Source organism: Mercurialis annua, linkage group LG1-X (genome assembly GCF_937616625.2).
Source record: "Mercurialis annua linkage group LG1-X, ddMerAnnu1.2, whole genome shotgun sequence".
Lineage (NCBI taxonomy): Eukaryota > Viridiplantae > Streptophyta > Magnoliopsida > Malpighiales > Euphorbiaceae > Mercurialis > Mercurialis annua.
The window spans coordinates 32,688,052-32,694,051 of NC_065570.1; the positions used below are offsets into that span (position 1 = coordinate 32,688,052).

The 6,000-nt window shown below is 34.8% G+C and overlaps 1 pseudogene; it reads left to right on the forward strand.

Moving 5' to 3' along the window:
• The first annotated feature begins 1,092 nt into the window (after positions 1-1,092).
• LOC126656108 (DNA-directed RNA polymerase subunit beta-like) overlaps positions 1,093-6,000 on the forward strand; it is a 6,361-nt pseudogene continuing 1,453 nt past the window's right edge.

Sequence of the window (6,000 nt, forward strand, 5' to 3'; positions counted from 1 at the left end):
GGCAACATAAACATAAAATAGACAAACCCCCCCCCCCCCCCTTTTTTTTTCTAAATTCCTAAAAAAAATCCTTCTATTTTTTTTGATTGGATCTATCTTTTCAATTAATTTTGTATAGTATCTCAAAACACATACTATCTAAATTTTTCTATTATATATTGCTATTGAAATGAAAAGTCAATTTTTAGTCACAAACTCCAAAATTAAGTACAAAGTGGAACCGTTAACTATTTACCGTGAATTCATGTCATGAACGATTCTTCGATTTGAATCTAAAATTATATTTCTCTAATCTTAATGATATAAAAAAATCAAAATGGATACATAATCAATCCATATTGATTCTTTTCTATAAAAAAAAATTCTTCTCAGTTTCAATCATAACAACAATTATGAGTATATGTAAACCCTAAAACAGAAAATTTTCTGCAGATATCTATCTTATCTGTCTATGATTCCTATAAGAAAATTTTGATTCAATGAAAATGGAATAAAAATTTTGATAGAGCATGACATGTGCTGTCCAAAATAGAACTGCAGTAAAAGGAGAGACATATATATAAATAGCTATAGTTATGGGCTAGTTATGTCCCCGTATATTTTTTGTATGTTTAATAAGCCTTATTATGTTTGTTTTATCTTATGCACTTCAATCGTATTATATGAACTCGCTTAAATAAAAAAAAATATGAACAAAATCTTCTATGTTTATGCGAATTTTGTTGAACTAAACAATTAAATCCGCGTGACAAAACTAAGTGCTAAAAAAATAAAAAAAATCCACTTGATTCGGATTATTGGTTCTTTTTCTCATCGAAAGATGAAATCCTGTATTTTATTGGTATCCGGGCGTATTAGAATATGTAATATCATAATAATGGTAGAAATGAAATCATTTTTTTTTGCTATTCTATATAAATTTTTATAAGTCTAAGGTAAGTGGAATTTCTCAATTCCTTTCCAGTTTTATCTGTTGCAAATTCGAATTTGAGTATAAACGTCTCTTTATTCTATTCCTCCGTTCATACGTATTTCATAGATTTTATATCTATGGAGTTAGATAAAATTTTATGTGATTCTGTAAAAAGAATATAAAGTCCATCGTTCCTAGATCGATCCATCTAATTGGAATGAAGAACGATCCAATAAAATAATGGGATTTTTTTAATAAATAATAAACAGGAAATTCAAAATGCTCGGGGATGCAAATGAGGGAGTGTCTACAATACCTGGATTTAATCAGATACAATTTGAAGGATTTTGTAGGTTCATTGATCAGGGCTTAAAAGAAGAACTTCATAAGTTTCCAAAAATGGAAGATACAGATCAAGAAATTGAATTTCAATTATTTGTAGAAACATATCAATTAGTAGAACCGTTGATAAAAGAAAGAGACGCTGTATATGAATCACTTACATATTTTTCTGAATTATATGTATCCGCGGGATTAATTTGGAAAACGAGTAGGGATATGCATGAACAAACAATTTTTATTGGAAACATTTCTCTAATGAATTCCCTGGGAACTTTTATAATAAATGGAATATACAGAATTGTGATCAATCAAATATTGCAAAGTCCCGGTATCTATTACCGGTCAGAATTGGATCATAACGGAATTTCGGTCTATACCGGCACCATAATATCAGATTGGGGGGGGGGGGGGGGGGGGGGGGCGATTAGAATTAGAGATTGATAGAAAAGCAAGAATATGGGCTCGTGTGAGTAGGAAACAGAAAATATCTATTCTAGTTCTATCATCCGCTATGGGTTTGAATCTAAGAGAAATTTTAGAGAATGTGTGCTATCCTGAGATTTTCTTATCTTTCCTGAATGATAAAGAAAAAAAAAATTGGGTCAAAGGAAAATGCCATTTTTGAGTTTTATCAACAATTTACTTGTGTAGGTGGAGATCCAGTATTTTCTGAATCCTTATGCAAGGAATTACAAAAAAAAAAAAATTTCAACAAAGATGTGAATTAGGAAGGATTGGTCGATTAAATATGAACCGGAGACTGAATCTTGATATACCTCATAACAATACATTTTTGTTACCGCGAGATATATTGGCAGCTGCGGATCATTTGATTGGAATGAAATTTGGAATGGGTACGCTTGACGATATGAATCATTTAAAAAATAAACGTATTCGTTCTGTAGCGGATCTTTTACAAAATCAATTCGGATTGGCTCTGATTCGTTTAGAAAATGCGGTTAGAGGGACTCTATGTGGAGCAATTAGGCATAAATTGATACCGACCCCTCAAAATTTGGTAATTTCAACTCCATTAACAACCACTTATGAATCTTTTTTCGGATTACACCCACTGTCTCAAGTTTTGGATCGAACTAATCCATTGACACAAATAGTTCATGGGAGAAAATTGAGTTATTTGGGTCCCGGAGGATTGACAGGGCGAACTGCTAGTTTTCGGATACGAGATATACACCCTAGTCACTACGGGCGCATTTGCCCAATTGATACATCTGAAGGAATCAATGTTGGACTTATTGGATCTTTAGCAATTCATGCCAAGATTGGTCATTGGGGGTCTTTAGAAAGCCCATTTTATTTAATCTCTGAGGGATTCAAAAAAGTACGTATGCTTTATTTATCACCAAATAGAGAGGAATACCATATGGTAGCGGCAGGAAATTCTTTGGCGCTAAATCGGGGTGTTCAGGAAGAACAGGTTGCTCCAGCTCGATATCGTCAAGAATTCCTGACTATTGCATGGGAACAAGTACATCTTCGAAGTATTTTTCCCTTACAATATTTTTCTATTGGAGCTTCCCTCATTCCTTTTATTGAGCATAATGATGCGAATCGGGCTTTAATGAGTTCTAATATGCAACGTCAAACAGTTCCACTTTTTTAGTCCGAAAAATGCATTGTTGGAACTGGATTGGAACGCCAAGTGGCTCTAGATTCGGGGGTTCCTGCTATAGCCGAACACGAAGGAAAGATAATTTATACTGATATTGATAAGATCATTTTATCGGGCAATGGAAATACTTTATGCATTCCATTAGTTTTGTATCAACGTTCCAACAAAAATACTTGTATGCATCAAAAAACTCAGGTTCAGCGGGGTAAATGCATTAAAAATGGACAAGCTTTAGCGGATGGTGCCGCTACAGTTGGTGGTGAACTCGCCTTGGGCAAAAACATATTAGTGGCTTATATGCCATGGGAAGGTTACAATTTTGAGGATACGGTACTCATTAGTGAACGTCTGGTATATGAAGATATTTATACTTCGTTTCACATACGGAAATATGAAATTCAGACTCATGTGACAAGCCAAGGACCCGAAAGGATCACTAATGAAATACCACATCTAGAAGCCCATTAACTCCGAAATTTAGATAAAAACGGAATTGTGATGCTAGGATCTTGGGTAGAAGCGGGCGATATTTTAGTAGGTAAATTAACGCCTCAAATGGCGAAAGAATCGTCGTATGCTCCCGAAGATCGATTATTAAGAGCCATACTTGGAATTCAGGTATCTACTTCAAAGGAAACTTGTCTAAAACTACCTATAGGTGGTAAGGGGCGAGTTATTGATGTGAGGTGGGTCCAGAAAAAGGAGAGTTCCAGTTATAATCCGGAAATGATTCGTGTATATATTTTACAGAAACGTGAAATCAAAGTGGGTGATAAAGTCGCCGGAAGGCATGGAAATAAAGGCATCATTTCAAAAAAATTACCTAGACAAGATATGCCTTATTTGCAAGATGGAAGACCTGTTGATATGGTCTTCAACCCATTAGGAGTACCTTCACGAATGAATGTAGGACAGATATTTGAATGCTCACTCGGGTTAGCGGGAGGTATGCTAGATAGACATTATCGAATAGCACCCTTTGATGAGAGATATGAACAAGAGGCTTCGAGAAAACTAGTATTTTCTGAATTATATGAAGCTAGTAAGCAAACAGCAAATCCATGGATATTTGAACCCGAGTATCCGGGAAAAAGTAGAATATTTGATGGAAGAACGGGGGACCTTTTTGAGCAGCCTGTTATAATAGGAAAGCCTTATATCTTGAAATTAATTCAAAGTTGATGATAAAATACATGGACGTTCCAGTGGACATTATGCACTTGTTACCCAACAACCACTTAGAGGAAGGGCCAAGCGAGGGGGACAACGAGTCGGAGAAATGGAGGTTTGGGCTCTAGAAGGATTTGGTGTTTCTCATATTTTACAAAAAATGCTTACTTATAAATCGGATCATATTAGAGCTCGCCAAGAAGTGCTTGGTACTACAATCATTGGAGGAACAATACCTAAACCTTAAGATCCTCCGGAATCTTTTCGATTACTCGTTCGAGAACTACGATCTTTGTCTCTGGAACTGAATAATTTCCTTGTATCTGAGAAGAACTTCCAGATTAATAGGAAGGAAGCTTAATCGGAATGAATCAAAATTTTTCTTCTATGATTGATCGGTATAAACATCAACAACTCCGAACTGGATCAGTTTCGCCTCAACAAATAAGTGCTTGGGCCAATAAAATCCTACCTAATGGAGAGGTTGTTGGAGAAGTGACAAAACCTTATACTTTTCATTACAAAACCAATAAACCTGAAAAAGATGGATTGTTTTGTGAAAGAATTTTTGGGCCTATAAAAAGTGGAATTTGTACTTGTGGAAATTATCGAGTAATCAGAAATGAAAAAGAAGACCCAAAATTTTGTGAACAATGCGGAGTCGAGTTTGTTGATTCTCGGATACGAAGATATCAAATGGGCTACATCAAACTGGCATGCCCAGTAACTCATGTATGGTATTTGAAACGTCTTCATAGTTATATTGCAAATCTTTTAGATAAACCTCTTAAAGAATTAGAAGGTCTAGTATATTGCGATGTGTGATTTGATCGAAATTCTGATTTTACAGTTTTGGAATGAAAGAAAAACTGTCATCCCAAAAGAAATGGGATGTCCTGGATCTGACATGTCTCTTGAGAGGAGTAATATGAAGCTCAAAATTATGGGTGTATTCAATACTCCCTAATAAAAGAGGAATTGGTCTATGGTCGCTGCAGTAACAAATAAATAGGAATTCCTAGTTGTACCTCGTGAAAACCGACTTCTTTCTTTTTTTATTTTTAAAAATAGAAAGAAACTATGTTTATACTCAAGTAATCAACTATGTCATGGTTACGGGAGTCTATACATCGCATATAGGCCTTAATAGCATCGTGGCATAACCATCGAGGTGAGTTCAGGACCTAAGAGATCGAATAGAAAGAGACATAGACAAATAAATCCCTTATGATATAAATTGATATGAATTCTAGGATACTAGAAATTTCTCGTTCGAAAAGAAGTAGACTACTCAAGAATTTCACATTTCATTTAGGTCGTAATTGTGAAAATTGAATAAGTTGTGATAATTGAATAAAGAATTCATAAATTCTAAAAAAAATTAAAAAAAAATGGAAGAATGAATTAATGAGAGCTTGCTTGCTATTTATTATTCAATTCAGTGGGAACTTGAGTAAGGAGTAGCTCTTTTTTTTTTATCGATTTTGAAATTGGAAAGCAGGAACCCTTTCTTTCGATTTCTATTTGGTATAATTACTTGAGCCGGATGAGAGGAAACTTTCACGTCCGATTTTGAAGGGGGAGACCTTATAGTATAGGAGTATAGGATCCTATCCCAATTTTTCTTTTGCTAGGCCCATAGCTAAAAAACCTACTTTTTTACGATTACGTGGTTCATTCGAATATGAAATCCAATCCTGGAAATACAGTATTCCACTTTTTTTTACTGCTCAAGGTTTCGATACATTTAGAAATCGCGAAATTTCTACAGGAGCTGGTGCTATCCGAGAACAATTAGCCGATCTAGATTTGCGAATTATTATAGATTATTCATCAGTAGAATGGAAAGAATTAGGGGAAGAAGGGCCTACGGGGAATGAATGGGAAGATCGAAAAGTTGGAAGAAGAAAGGAGTTTTTGGTTAGACGCGTGGAATTAGCTA